General features: G+C 33.9%; 1 non-coding gene across 1 annotated transcript; it reads right to left on the reverse strand.

Annotated features, from left to right (window-relative positions):
• Window positions 1-944: 944 nt before the first annotated feature.
• Window positions 945-1,051, reverse strand: LOC111542727. The gene has a single exon (XR_002731639.1). It is a non-coding gene; the product is annotated as a U6 spliceosomal RNA (small nuclear RNA).
• Between the last annotated feature and the right edge of the window lie 15,588 nt (window positions 1,052-16,639).

Raw genomic sequence — 16,639 nt, forward strand, 5'->3', positions numbered from 1 at the left:
TAATTTTAGACTCAAGGGGTGCTTGTGCAGGCTTGTCACATGGGTATATTAAATGATGCTGGGGTTTGGGGTATGCATCAATGAATATGCAATTCTAAAGATAGTTTTTCACCTTTGCCTTCCTCCTCTTCTTCCCACTTTTAGCAGTCCTCAGTATCCATTGTTCCTATCTTTATGTTAATGTATACCCAGTGTTTAGCTCCTGCTTACAAATGAGAACATGTGGTATTTGGTTTTCTGTTTCTGTGTCAATTCACTTAGGATAATGACCTATAGCTATATCCACATCGCTTGAAAATATATTATTTCACATTTTTAATGGCTGTGTAGTATTCCATGGTATATATTTATCATATTTTCTTTATTCAATCTACTGTTGGTGGGCACCCAGGTTAATTCCATGTCTTTGCTATTGTGAAAAGTGCTTCAATAAACTTACAAATGCTTGTGTCTTTTTTTATACAACAATCTGTTTTCCTTTGGGTATGTACCCAGCAATGGGATAACTGGGTCAAATGCTAGTTTGTTTGAATTCTTTGAGACGTCTCTAAACTTCTTTCCACAGTGCCTGAACTAATTTACATTTCCCCCAATAGTGTATAAGAATTCCTTTTTTCTACAGCCTCACCAGCATCAATTATTTTATGTCTTTTTAATAACAAGCATTGTGAACGGTATGAGATGGTATCTCACTGTGGCTTTGATTTGCATTTCTCTGATAATTAGTGATTTTGAGCATTTTTTCATGTCTGTTGGCTACTTGTATGTCTTCTTTTGAGATGTGTCTATTCATGTCGGCCTTGTCTGGTTTTCAATGTTTTTTGTTGTTTTTGTTGTTGTTTTGCTTGTTTAAGTTCCTTAAAGACTCTTTATAGAAGGCCTTTGTTGGATGCAAGGTTTGTGAACATTTTCTCTCATTCTGTGAGTTGTTTCTTACTCTGTTGAAAAATATGAAATGCTTCACAAATTTGTGTGGTATTCTTGTTCAGGGGCCATGCTAATTTTCTCTGTATCATTCACAGTTTTAGTATAGGTGCTGCCAAATGAGCACAGCTATTCCATTCTGAGGGATAAAGGGTCAGAGTAACAAAGGATGAAAGTGCCTTGAAACTTGTTCTTAGTTGGAAAATCTTTTAAAAAAAATCTAGATTTGGATATTCCCAATATATTAGAGGAAAATAATCTCTATCATTGAAATAGCGGAATATAAAACTTAAAAGAAGTAGACTATAAAAAACACTTTGTGATAACAAGTTGGTTAACTATTTAAAAATGGCAGGTTTCATTAAATGACATTTATATTTATTTACTGTTGACATTAAAAACAACTTTTCTTACACAGAAATGTAAGTTATTTGAAAAACATTGCATGCATACAAATTGTGACTAACATTTTGAGAATTTGTAAGGCATCTAATATTTGACAATTCCCTGATTATTCATTCATAGGTACTTTATTGAAAAAAAGCAACCGTAAGAACATTGTAGGTGTTATAGAGAATACAAGGATAGAATAGACATGATATCTATCTTGAGGATGTTATAGTGTAAAAAATGAGTAAGTAAGTACAGAAATAATTATAACACAAAGAGTAAAAGCTGGAAAAATAAAATATTAATTGCAGAGGACAAAAATGATTCTATTTAGATGTTTAATTTTAGCTAGGTCTTAAGATTGATATAGGAAAGTCTATATAAGTATGGAAAGGTATTTGAGGCAAATAAGTGGGAAAAAACAAAAGATTTTGAAGTATGTATCCATGTGGGGATTTGTAAATATTTCACTTAGCAAAAATGGAATTATTGGAGTCACCCTATGAAGAGAACTTGAAATTAAATTGTAGAGAACATTAAATGGTAGACTAAGGAATTGTGACTGTTTTGTATTCAATAGGAAGAAAATTTATTTGTATCTTTTAAAATGTTTTAATCATACTGTTTTCTTCTATTGGAAAAAAGATACACATTCATTGTATAATACTGAGAAAATAAAAATAAACAAAAAAGGAAAATTGCCACATATAGATCTCTGTGGTCATTTTGCTATTCTCATCTTCTTTGGGGCTCTACTCATATATGACCTTATCAGAGAGAATTATCTTGACTACTCTATTTAAAATACAGTAACCTCCACCTATCCTGTATTTTCTAACCAATAACTTGCTTCATTTTTATTTACTTTAGTTGTTATTGATAAACATAGCATTTGTGTACTTGTTATTGATTTTTGTATGTGTTTTTCTGTTTGTAATTTATTGAGAAATTCAGGAGGATGTAACTTTTATTCATTTTTGTATTGCCAATATGAATAAAGTATATATTGTAGTTGAAGTTCAATAAATATTTTTAATAAATGAAAAATAAAGTCATATGGTACTTATTGATTTATTTGCTTGTCTATCACACATATAAATTACCTAAAATGAGCCAGGTTACTATGTACTGATAATACAGTGATGAAGGCAACAGACTAGAAGTCTAGCTTTCATTTATGTCTGATTCCTCTACACAAATGTCACTACACACAACTGGAATATCTGAAAAAATACCTACTGCTATTCAGAACCTTACAATAATAGATATTTTTGTTTATTTTAGTTCATTACCATACGTTTGGATGTAAAAATAACAACAAATTTAAGGATAAAAACCACTAATCCTTACTTAATACTAGAGCCATTAATATCATCTTTGCAAATTTGCCTACCAACTGTCTAATGTCTGAGAACAATCAGCAACTTTTTAATATATATGTGTTGCATAGTGTATTCTCTTTACTTACAGAGTTTATCACCCATACCTCCTCGTTAAGGGCTTTTAAGAGTTCAGTTAGTTTTGTTACAACTATTGAAAAGATTATAAGGTACTCAGGCTTAACTTGTTTCCAGAGATATAATCTACACAATGTGAAAAAACTGCAAGCAGAGATATATTTTCTAAGTATTGGGGTAATTCATCAGTGTGAATATACCACTATTTATTAATTCTTGCATTTGAATACCTCCAATATGAGCTATAAGGATGATGGTTCTTTGGCCTCCTCAATTTGGAAAGAGGGCCCAGGTCATTTAGGTTGGCATCACAGTTCTCTGGTGTGGAGGAACTGAAAAAATGGTTAGATTTTGCATGATGATGGTGAATATCTGCGTGCATAATAACTTTTTTCATTCTACACACATGCCAGAAATAGCATCACAACACTTTCCCAATGAACACAGGTGCTCCAGAGTCACTCTCCACAACTACCACACATCTACCAGAGTTGATATGTGGTATGTGACTTGAAACTTATATTCCCCTTCTTTTCTGGCTAGGTTCATCAACGATCTTGACTACATGCTAGCCAAATTATCTGTTTGGTTCATTTTCATTATTAGCAGAGTCTATTCTAGACGAGTTATTTGTGGTGGAATCTCAGAAAGTAACATCAAGTCAGTAGGAGGAAGTTTATAGCAGATATGTGATATAATTATGACAACCTAGTTATAAGTTCTGGGAAGTCTTTCCAAATCTAGTACAATGTTATGGAGGAAATTGTAACACCTTGGAATTGAAATAAACCTCATATATCACGTTTTCATTTTTTGTATGAGGAAGCGGGGCTTTAGAGAAGTTCAGTGGCTTTTCCATGGGTTCACAGGTAAAGAATGGCAGAGTGTTATATGCCTATTAAAACATTGCATGATCCATGATAGTATCAAATAGCAGTTAGAAAGCCTGGACTATATATGATGATTTTTCAATCCTTATATTTGAAAGCTGCATTCTCTCAGACTGTGACACAAATTTAAACTGAAGGCTTAAATCAAAAGTGATCTCAGAACAAATTGAATGCACTTGGAAATATGGATTCTGCTCAGGCCTTCAAAGGTATTAGACAGGAGTATGATAAATGCTGGGGTTTCATATAATTTCTCAGACAGAAATGACAGGCTATTCTTAATCTGCTACACATGAAATGGCTAAAGTTTAGTCTTGTGCTCATTAACATAATTTGTAATTGTTTTCAAACAGTTAATATTCATTTATTTATTGATTTTTTCACACATTCCCTAACTGTAGTACTTACCTTCATGGTTTTGTCCATTTGGCACATTGTAGAATATTTGTTAGAATTAAATAAGTATTTGTGAAGTTTATAAAGATTTAAAAACTATATGTCAGTGTGTAAATAACAGTACTCAAATATGTCTTAGTCTGAGGGATTTCAATTTAAGATGATAGTATGATACAAAAATAAAGGAAGAACATTTTTCTCTCCACAGCATGTACTTTCCTCCATCAACATGTGTCCCCACATTCAAATGAAATATGTTGTCTTAAAGTGTTGAAATAAGATTGTAAACATCTGAAAATTATAAAAATGCAAAACATGAGAAAAATTAACAAAAAATATGAAAGGTCATTGAGCTTTTTCTTTCAGAACTGTCTGCAAAATGCATCAGGATAGAAACCTAATACAATGTTAAATTCTAAATGCTCAGCCTATAAGATATGCCCCCAAACTGTCTACTTTCCTCCATCTGCATTGCCACTATTAGCTCTCAGCTTTCTTATGGCAATAATATTTTAAGATATATTTTTCTAAGATTATTCCCCACCCATTTTAATCCACTCTTTTTTTGGCATTCAGATTCATTTCTGCTCTTCTCTCACTTAAAACTATACTGTGGATTCCCACTGTCCTGAGAGGGTAATTCAGAATCTACCACGTATGTATCATATGGTCCTACATTAAGCAGCCTCTATTTACTTCTTTGACTTCATCTGGTAGCCATTTTCTTTCCTTCACCGTGCTGCAATACTAGCCTTCTTCTTCTTCTTCTTCTTCTTCTTCTTTTTTTTTTTTTTGGAATTGCCAAGCCCCTTCTTTCCCTATGAACGTTGTACAGACATTCTTCAAGATTTTCTTAGCATAGACTTCTTGTCATTCACATGTAGATTAAATGTTTCCTCCTCATTGGAGCCTCCTTGGTCATCCTATCTGAAGTCATCTTCACCATATCTTGCTTTTTCTTCAAAACATGTATCTCAATGGAAATTATCTTGTATAATTATCTGTTAATTGTTAATTATCTGTCTGTTCATGCCTTAATTAAGCTCCACAATAGAACTTTGTCTTCTATGTATACAGGTATACCTCATTTTATTTTGCTTCACTTTGTTGTGCTTTGCAGATATTATTATTAATTCCTGCATTTGAATACCTCCAATATGAGCTATAAGGATGATGGTTCTTTGGCCTCCTCAATTTGGAAAGAGGGCCCAGGTCATTTAGGTTGGCATCACAGTTCTCTGGTGAATTTACAAAAACTTTGTAAATTCAAAGTTTTTGGCATCCTGCATTTTACTAATCTGTTGGTACCATTTTTCCAGCAGCGTGTGCTCACTTAGTGTTTCTGTGTCACATTTTGGTAATTCTCCCAATATTTCAAATTTTTCATTGTTACTATATCGGTTACGGTGATCTGTGATCAGTGGTCTTTTGATGTTACTATTATAATTGTTTTAGGGCAACACAAACCACACCCACATAAGACAGCAAACTTAATTGTCAAATGTCTTGTGTATTCTGACTGCTCCACCCACCAGTTGTTTCCCCATCTCTCTCCCTCTCTTTGGATGTCTCTATTCCTTGAGACACAACAATATTGAAATTAGGTCAATTAATAATTCTAGAATGGTCTGTAAATGTTCAAATGAAAGGAAGAGCTGCAGGTCTCTCACTTTAAATCAAAACAACTTAAGAAATGATTGAGTACAGAAAGCTGAGATGGGCCAAAAGCTAGGCCTCTTGTGCCAAACAGGGAAGTTGTAAATGCAAAGGAAAAGCTTTTGAAGGGTTTTCAAAGTGCCTCCTACTCCAGTGAACACAGGAATAATATGAAAGTGAAACAGTCTTATTGCTGATATGGAGGAAGTTTAGTTATCTGGATGGCAGATTAAACAAGCCACGGCATTCCTTAAGCCAAAGCCTAATCCAGAGCAAGGCCATAACTCTCTTCAATTCTTTGGAGTCTGAGAGGTAAAGAAACTGCAGAAGAAAAGTGTCAAGCTAATAGAGATTTGTTTATGAGGTTCAATGAAAAAGGTCATCTCTACAACATAAAAGTGCAAAGTGATACAACAGGTGCTGATGTAGAAGCTGTAGCAAGATATCCAGAAGTCTAACTAACATAATTGATGAAGGTAGCTATGCTAAGCAGTAGATTTTCAATGGAAATGGAATAGACTACTATGGGAAAAACATGCCATCTAGGACTTTCATAGCTAGAGAGGAGAAGGCAATGCTTGTCTTCAATGTTTCAAAGTATAGGCTGACTCTCTTCATAGAGGCTGATGGCAGCTGGTAACTTTAAGTTGAAACCAATGCTTGTTTACCACTCCAAAAGCTCTATGGTCCTTCAGAATTAAGGCAAATCTATTCTACCTATGTTCCATCGATGGAAGAATGAAGCCTAAATGACAGCACATCTGTTTACAGCATGGCTTACTGAATATTTTAAGCCCATGGTTGAGATCTACTGTTTAGAGAAGAAATAATTCTTTTCAAAGTATTATTGCTCGTTGGCAATGCACCGGTTCACCCAAGAGCTCTCAGGGAGATTTCATTAATGTTGTTTTCACGCCTGCTAACACAGAATCTGTTCTGCAGCCCATGGATCAGGAAGTAACTTCTACTTTCATGTCTTACTATTTAAGAAACACATTTTGTAAAGCTGTAGCTGCCATAGATAGTGATTTCTCTGATGGATCTGGGCAAAGTAAATTGAAATCCTCCAAGGGAATCACCATTCAAGATACCACTAGGAACATCCATGATTCATGGGAGGAGATCAGAATATCAACATAAACAGGAGTTTGAAAGAAGTTGATTTCAACTTCCATAAATGACATTTCAGGATTTTAATACATTACTGGTGAAAGCAACTGGATATGTGGTGGAAATAACAAGAGAACTGGAATTAAAAGTGGAGCCTGAAGATGTGACTGAATTGTTGCAAACTCATGTTAAATCTTGAAAGGATGAAGAGTTGTTTTTTATGGAAGAGCAAAGAAAGTGGTTTTGAGATGGCATTTACTCCAGTGAAGATGTTAGAAACACTGTTTAAATGAGATCAAAACATTTAGACTATTACAGAAATTTAGTTGATAAAGCAGTGACATAGTTATAAAGGATTGACTCGAATTTTGAAAGAAGGTCTACTGTGAGTAAAATGTTATCAAACAGCATCACATGTTATAAAACAGTATTTCATAAGGGGAGGAGTCAATCAATGTAAAAACTTCATAGTGTCTTGCTGTAAGAAATTGGCACAGGTACCTCACCTTTCAGCAACCACCATCATGATTAGTCAGCAGCCATCAACTGAGGCTGGAGCCACTACTGTTACAAAACATTATGTACAATTAACTGAAGGTTCAGTTGATCATTAGTGTTTTTTATCAATAAAATATTTTAAAGTTAAGCATGGACAGTTTTAGGCACAATATTATTGTACACATAATAGACTACAGTGTAGCATAAACATAACTTTTCTATGTATCAAGAAACAAAAAAGAGTCATGTGAATCACTTTATTAAGATATTTACTTTATTGCAGTGGTCTGGAAACCAAACTCACAGTATCTCTGAGGTGTGTCTGTACTACTGTATCCTCAGGGTCTATATCAGTGCTTAGCACATATGAAACACTCAACTATTTCTTAATATTTGTAATGGATATCACCATCTCCTAATCCTTAAATTTTATTCTACTGCCCTGTGAAGTAAATCTATGTAAGAGTGATGAAGTGTATAGTTTTAGAAATAGTACAGAAAATGATTGTTTTAACATTCAATATTATCATTAATACATTTTCAAAATTGTTGATAATGGACAGAGGAGGAGAATAAAAACATTGATAAGTTATGTCAAAAAGTAACTCCTGGTTCTTCTTTTTTCGTTATTGTGTGCAGGTTATACAGACAAATGAGCTTTTGGGAGCTATATTTACAAGGAACATAGGGGTAGAGAAAGATCAGGTCTTCCAGCTGAGTAGCTTGAAAGGAAAAAGAAAAATTGCAATTTCTTCTCCTTATTTTCTAGCAGTCTTTCCTTTCAATACTTTTTCCTGTTGTATATATTTTTTTCAGTTTGTCAGAGGTAATTTGTGAGTCATTATTATATTTAGAATACAATTTGATTCAAGGACTGCATGAAATGGAGAATCACACTATTAGGTAATCAGAAATCCATTATAATAGCATATTTTCACAAACTTAAAACATTATTCTTCAAAACAAAATTAACTTTCAAACAATTTTTTTTGTATTCTGTATTATAAATACATAATTTTTAAGGCCTACGATTACTAATGTTAAGACAAGGTCATCTCCCACACATAAAACTTACATAGTCAGTTTTCCACTCTTGTATTTGATTTCTCTAAGGACTGGATTCTTTAACAGACACTACAACCTCCTAGTTATTTTGAAGCTTTCTAACATTATCAAAATTCTGCATGTATTAATTTGATTAAATGTTATTTTTTCGAGCTAATATTTTGTTACTAATTTTGAACAAAACGTTTACTGAATCCAGACAATGAGCATAACATTTAACAAGTGACATAAACACCATGAACATGCATATTTTACAAAGAAAACCTCATAATCATTTTACAGTTGAAAACAATTTTGTGAAAGTTTATAGGAGAGAGAAATTCATGTACTAAGAAATTATATATTATTCAAATTCTTGTCTGTGTTTTCATGAAAGAGGACTTTGGGGCGGTTTTTGTTAATTTGTTTTCTTGTTTTATTATTATATTGATTATTTCGGTCTTGAATCATGTAGATAAGCATTTTAATTTTCTAGTTTGTATTTCTGCCATGTATAAGTAAGTTGCAAAAATCTTTTGAGTTCACGCTCAGTGCAATAATCTGTGTTAGAAAAAAGTGATTATGATATAATCAGTTTTCTCTCATGATAAATTAGTTGCATTTAAATATGAAGTGAGAGAAAAATCACAGAGTGATAATGTTAAAATTGTAGTACAGATTTTCAAAAATTATAGGATGCTATAAAAGTGGATAACTGTGAATGTTAGTAAAGGAGATCTCTTAAGATGAGATCTTGAAGATCTCTGAGAAGTTGAAATTTAAGGTGAGTCTGGCATAATGACAGGAGTGAGCCATGTCTACTTCTGGGGAAAAAGCGTTCGAGGTAGAAGAGCCAACACTTTAAAGTCTCTAAGACAGTAAAGCTATGTACAGACTCAAAAAGCTACATGAAATGAGGGTGGCTAGACCATAGTGAGTGAATAAGGGAGTGCTGGATGAGATTGTGTAGATTAATAGAGCCCACAAAGATCTGTTGGCAATTGTAATATGTTTAATTGTGTGTGTGTGTGTGTGTGTGTGTACACCTGTATGTATACAGGTATATATAATCGTCTAAGACTTCTATGGAGAATGAATTTGGATGAAAGGAAAAAAATTAGAATAAAACCAAGGTCTTTTACAAAAGAAATCATAGTGTCTTGGTATAGGATTTTGGCAGTGGATATAGAGAAAAGTGAATGGACTCTCATTATACATCTGTGGTAAAACATAACTTGATGCAAGCTGGGAATAGAAAAGAATAACTTGAATATTTTTCACTCAGGCCACTCAAAGATTAGAAGAGTACTGATTGCAGTGGTTAAAGTCAACAGTTTAGATCTCAGCAGTTTGAGCTCGAATATGAAGGTATATGTATCTAACAGGATCAACTGTAGATTGAGAAACAAATCTGACTTTTTTTTTTTTTATATCATAAGAATAGACCATCTGCAAAGGCAGTGTATAGAGAGAAGATGGGGCCTGGAGCAAGAAATGACATCTTGAGATCTGGTTAACATGAAAATTTGCAAAGCAGTGTGTGCAGGAGCAGGCATTAAATACGTGGACAATCAGAATTATATATTGTTATAGAACATGAGAGAAAAAACAGTTTATAAAGCACAGAATCGTCTGTTTTAATGCTGCTGTGTTATTAAATAAATATATAAAAATATATTTATGACTTTGAAAAACTGAAGGTTGTTAGTAATTTCATTTGAAATAGATTCATTGAAGCACTTGTTGAAAGTCACTTGGAGTGGTATGAAGAGTGAATGCAATATAACAAAGTGGGGAGGAGAGATGTATGCAAGGTTTTGGAGAAGTTTATGGAAGTGTTTTGTTACCGAATAATATAAATTCAAGAAAAGCGAAGATAAATTGATCTGAGAAATAATAGAGCAGTTTTATATGCTGATGAGAATAATCTAATAGGGAGATGCTGATAGTGAGGAAGAAAAAGGAAAGACCCAGGAAATAAAATACTATATTGACTCTAATGGAGTAAAAGATCTACATAAACATTTGGTTCATTGAAACAGAAGGGAGGATGCTGAAGCAGAAAACAGACACTGGAGTGTTTGTAGATTTTGTCATGGGGAGATGAATGAGACTTATTCTAAAAGTTTATGTTTTCTCAAGTATGTAAAAAGCAAGGTCCAGCACTTTGGGAGGCCGAGACGGGCGGATCACGAGGTTAGGAGATCGAGACCATCCTGGCTAACACGGTGAAACCCCGTCTCTACTAAAAAAAAGATACAAAAAAACTAGCCGGGCGAGGTGGTGGTCGCCTGTAGTCCCAGCTACTCCGGAGGCTGAGGCAGGAGAATGGCATAAACCCGGGAGGCGGAGCTTGCAGTGAGCTGAGATCCGGCCACTGCACTCCAGCCTGGGCGACAGAGCGAGACTCTGTCTCAAAAAAATAAATAAATAAATAAATAAAATAAAAATAAAAATAAAAAAAGCAAGGTCAATGGCGGAAAGTAAGAGTAGGATAGATTTAGAAGGATGAGACTCTAGGAGACAGAGCTTCTTAAATAAATCTGAATTCATAATGACATTAGTAAGTATTTAACACCCAATTTCATGATACTGTCTGATGACATATCGCCATGCAGACTGTTAGCAAACTTGACTATAGCGGATCCACCGAAGTGGAAGGCAGATGGGCTACAGCGGTGTGAGCATAAAGAACATGGTATGAAAGGCTAAGTTGACCCAGTTGTACTAAATGTTTTAAGGTTGGGCCACAGCGGTCTAGAAGTCACAAAACTATTAGCACCCTGGGTGTGATTGCCTCTACTATGATCTCGATATATTTAAGCTGCATGCCTCCAGAATTATTAATGAACTATCTAAAAAGAATCAATGTATTCTAAGTATCACTGCTTCTGCTTCTACACATTTTTTCCTATACTCGCAACTTTCAATCTTCCCTGAAAATATCTGGGAGTTTGAACTAGGAAAAAAAAGTGTGTGTGTACATGTATATAGTGATCCAGTTTTTTGTATTGTTTTACTCCTCATTTCTGCAACTTCATTAAAGTTTTTCTTCAAATTCTGGCATATTATTTTAAAATCAGTTCTTTAAATAACTGATGAGAACTTTGCAGCATTCAATAATCAGATTGCTGCCTCTTTATTTCTTGTCTGTTTTCTTTTAGGCAATTGTAACTTTCATCCGAATATGTTTTTTACTGCCAGGTGGCTTCTATTGCATAGATTCAATGCATTTGTGTATTTGAAAAAAAACAAATTGGATTTTTTCTCCCGGTTTTCTCTTCTTCCTTTGGGTACTATTACTTGATAGAGGAATGTTGACTCAGCTCTTCTCAGGGATAATTTTAGCAACACTGTGACAGAGCCTCCATTTTGGATATTGCATAATCTCTGGCATATCATGGCTGGGAATGCTTTCTGAAACTTTTTTTGTAAACAGCTGAAGAGTTTTAAAATGCTTAAAGTTATTCAAGTCCTTCACTTTTCCCTATTTACATTCTCTCTTAAACCTTGCTTCTCTAAACTTGGAAATTTTCTGGGCTCTGTTGGAGAATATTCTTAAATCATAGGCTAATCCATTCCTTGTCTACACTGAACTGGGCTCATATTTCTTCTTCTCTCAATCTGATCCTATCTACACGTTATCTTCCAGAAAGTTTATCTTACTAGATATGCCATCTATTCTACTTAATGCAATAATTGTCTTCCTCCCAAAAGGTCAGGTAAAGAGAAATTGTATTAACATTGCTTTTGTTATTATCCAATGGTTTTATTTATTTTCTTCTGATGTTTTTGAAAGGATAAGAGCTACTTTTGTAATTTGGCTGCTGAAAAATTCAGAAAATTTTTATAGATTATACTAACACATATATAGATTAAATGAGGTAATGATATCATATTTTCAGTATTGTGTAGGATATATTGACAACTCTGAGTTTTATTCTGAATGGCATATGTAACAAGAACATTGACAAAGTGGACTATATAGAAGTTGGTGTTTGGCATAGTTGAGGATAAGGCTGCCTTTACTTGTGAAGAATTGCTAAACGAAGTAGGAAGGTCTGAGATAGTTACATGAGTGTGTGATAAGAATGAGAACTATGATGAGAGGCTGAATATTACTTGAAGCTAAATTTGTCTTAACAGATGAAAACACATGATAAACATTGGAACTCCCTAGCATTAAAAATGAGCTGTCTTAGAATGGTGAGCTCTTTGTACTGGAGGGGCATTCAGTCAGGGATGTGCATCTATCAAGTAGGATGTGAGGTGGTTGGATTGATGTTCCTTTCAAATCTAATAGCCTATGATTTTGTGAGGGTCAAATTGAAAATGCTATCTCTTAAAGGATGACCTAGTATTTTCTGAGATATATCAATATTTGCTATTTTGAACCTAGAAAAACAATAATAGTTTATAACCAGAAGGACACAACAGATTGTAAACAACATAAACTGTAAGAAGAAATAAATATTCAATATAAAAAGCAAAGAAAATACATACTAAATAATAAAATCCAAAAGAAATATTGAAACAGTAAATATAAGTTGACTGAACAAAGAACTAATCTCTTTCAGGTAAGTAAGGTGAAATCATCCACTTAAGATGAAAGATCATTTAAATTAGAGTATAAAGCAAAACTTAATCACATAGTATTTGTAAGCAACACATCTATAAAAATGACTTGGAAAAGTTAAAAAGAGTGAAAGAGCAAAGCTAAATGAATAAAAGTAAACAAAAATTCACACTCAAGGAAATTAGGGGTCACCTTCTTAATAATAGGTTATATGGAATTAAGAACAAAAACATTAAAAATGATAATAATACATAGTATAAATCAAAATGGTTATATATCTGTTATGACTATTTTTGCTCCAAATAATATCACACTATTCATTTGCTTTTTGTGCTCTTTTCATATGTCAGCCAATATTTTAGGCTTTAAGGTCATATAATAAACAAAAAGAACACATTGTCTTTTCTCATAAAGCTGATATCCTTACTGGAAAAATAGAAAATAAAGGGAAGGGATAGTATTATGATGAAAATCTAACACTGAAGAAGGTAGCACGTCTTACTAAGACTTTATTTCATGTTTCTTAATGCATGACAATTCAAACAAACCAAAAGCAATTAAAAATACAGAATGTTTACATAATAACAAGGTATAACTAATTTTTGTATATTGAATTTTATATCCTAAAGGCAGGCAACAAACTATTTCTTCTCTCAAATGTTCAAGGAACGGATACAAAATTTAAGAATACCTCAGTAATAAACATGGGAATATGACACAACTATTTTCTGTTTCTAAAGTTAAAAAAAGTTTATAATATGTTTAAGTTAGGAAAATATATTATTATATGAAACAAATAAATACAATTTTAGTATAGACAGAAATTTTGTTTTAGGATATACACAGGATATAAAATTTTCAAAGATATAGATATTAATAGAAATGACAATACTACATTTTCAAAGCCAATGAGATGTTTTTGAAGCAGTTATATGACTAAAAATAAATGAATTTAGCACTCAACATAAGTGTTATAAAGAAGAGGCAATAAATTTAGAAAAAGCCTAAAAGCAAAAGGTTTTGGACAAATATCAAATGGATATTAATAGATTGAATTAAAACGGAAGAATCAGTAAGTTGATATATGAGTTGGTTCATTTTACTAACAAAAAGTAAATAAAATGTGAGCTCACCAAACAAAGAAAAATACAGAAATCATAAATAGTGTAACATTATAAATGAAAATACAAAAATAATCACAGATATAAGAAATTAAAATTATAAGAAGTCATTTTGTTCAATACTTTTTATAAAAAGTGATATCGTCGATGAGGAGGTGTAGAATATTTAATCAGACAAATTCACCCAGAATTTATAGAGAATGGCTCTCTGTATCATCTTAATTCTTGCTACTTTCCTGATGTTATCTCCTTCCTTTTTTCCTCTTTGCTCTTAGGCTGGCCCTCATACTACTCTTTTGTGCAGAAAGCAAGGCCTCACCTCAGGCTCAGGACCTTTGCACTTCCTAGTCTTTCTGACTTGGAACATTCTTTACACTGATAGCCACTACATTCCCTTATTGCCTCAACTTTTAAGCTCAAATGTCATCCTATCAGAGAGACTTTTTCTGACCACCCTTTATAAAATATACCCCACCTCGTATCTCTGTTATGGATTGAATGTTTGTGTCTCCCCCAATTCTTATGTGCAAGCTCTAGTCCACAATGTGACAGTAATTGCAGGTAGGATCTGTGTGAAAGTGATAAAAGTTAAATGAGATCTGAAGGCGGGGGCTGTAATCTGAAAATATATTCATAATTATTAAGTATAAAAACAAAATCATGTCTAATAGTAAAACCTTAAAAGATATTTCATTATATTTAGACTAATAGAATGTACATAATCACAACTATTTAGCATCATTTTGGAGGCTAGATAGGATAATCAGACAAGAGAAATAAATAGAAAATAATAAAAATTGCATTGAACTTAATGTCATCATTATTTGAAGATTATAAGTATGTTCTCCTGGATTGTACACTTAAAATGATTGTACAACTAGTAATCTGAAATTTGCTTGAGGACAGTATTTATGTATGTATGTATGTATGTATTTATTTTGAGACGGAGTCTGGCTCTGTCGCCCAGGAGGCTGGAGTGCAGTGGCGCGATCTCGGCTCACTGCAAGCTCCGCCTCCCGGGTTCACGCCATTCTCCTGCCTCAGCCTCCCGAGTAGCTGGGACTACAGGCGCCCGCCACCTCGCCCGGCTAGTTTTTTGTATTTTTTTTTTTTTAGTAGAGACGGGTTTTCACCGTGTTAGCCAGGATGGTCTCGATCTCCTGACCTTGTGATCCGCCCGTCTAGGCCTCCCAAAGTGCTGGGATTACAGGCTTGAGCCACCGCGCCCGGCGAGGACAGTATTTATATAGTGGCAAATTTGAGATCGAATAGTGTCATGAGTTCCTGCTTTAGATTTTCTTTTACTAAATAAGGATAAACACAATCTAAAATTAATTTAAACAATGAAATGAAAAGACAGCCATTTTCCCCAACATGATGATTGTAACTGCATGAGAAAGGAAATGGAAACACACAATATTAAATGGTAAGAGGAGTTGTATCAGAACATTCAAAAGTGCTAACCACAAACATTTATACATACAAACAAGTGAGGAGTCACATAAGATATATATGCGTTCAAGAAAGTATTACTGGGAGCGTAATCCATCCCCCCCCCCCCAAAAAAAAATCCAGACAATCTACATCATTATAACTTTGTTTTGAAATTAGAAGGCAAATCCCTAAGATTACCAAGACCATCTGAGGAGAAACAGAGCACATTAATTACTTATCTCACAGAACAGAGGAGAAAGAAGTGATTACTATATAGGCAGCCAGAAAGAACTGAGGTAAAATTTCAGCAAGTTATTAAAGGCCAAGTATGGGTTGGCATATTAGTGTGGGAATGCTAGAATTCTAAGTTACAAGGGAGGTTGGCATTCACTTCCAAGTTCCTTTCTGATCTCTCTTTGTTTGTATGAACAAGGAGGCCGGTTCCTGGGCATAGGACCTCTACAGTTACTTAGGTCCCACACTTAAAAGAGCTCGGCATTTGGTTTAGTGCTCTGCTGTCACTATCTTGAAATTATTAATGATTTTGGAACAAGGGGCCTCATATGTTCATTTTATACTTGGCCTCACATATTATGCAGCCAGGCTGGCACGCTGGAGGTTATTGGTGGCTGGTGGAAAGTGGATAGGAATCCTATTTCTCCATATTCTTTCCTCTTACAGAGCAAGGCCCAGGCAAAAAGCCACTCTTTCTGCAGACAGAGTAGAGGCAAAATTCCTATGCATCTTGTGCAGGGATAGGAATACTCCCCTATCCATAATATAGTCAAAGATCTACAGCTTCCAGGGAAGTAGTAGAAAGAAAAGCCTTCTGCTCTCAGTGTAGAATAATTAACCATGTTCATGGATAAAATTTGATTGTTGCTAAAATGTCAATTGTCCCCAATTTATCTAAGAATACAAAGTAACCCCAGTGATAATTTGTGAAGGTTAATTTTAGGTGTCAAGTTTACTGGGTTAATGGGTACTCAAAGGTCTGGTAAAACATTATTTCTGGGTATGTCTGTGAGGATGTTTCTGGAAGAGATTGACATGTGAATTAGCGGAGTGAATAAAGAAGATATAGATTCAGCCAGTGTGGATGGACACCATCAAATCACTTGAAGTCCAGGAGAAAACAAAAAA

This window comes from Piliocolobus tephrosceles, chromosome 4 (assembly GCF_002776525.5).
Source record: "Piliocolobus tephrosceles isolate RC106 chromosome 4, ASM277652v3, whole genome shotgun sequence".
Taxonomy (NCBI): Eukaryota; Metazoa; Chordata; class Mammalia; order Primates; family Cercopithecidae; genus Piliocolobus; species Piliocolobus tephrosceles.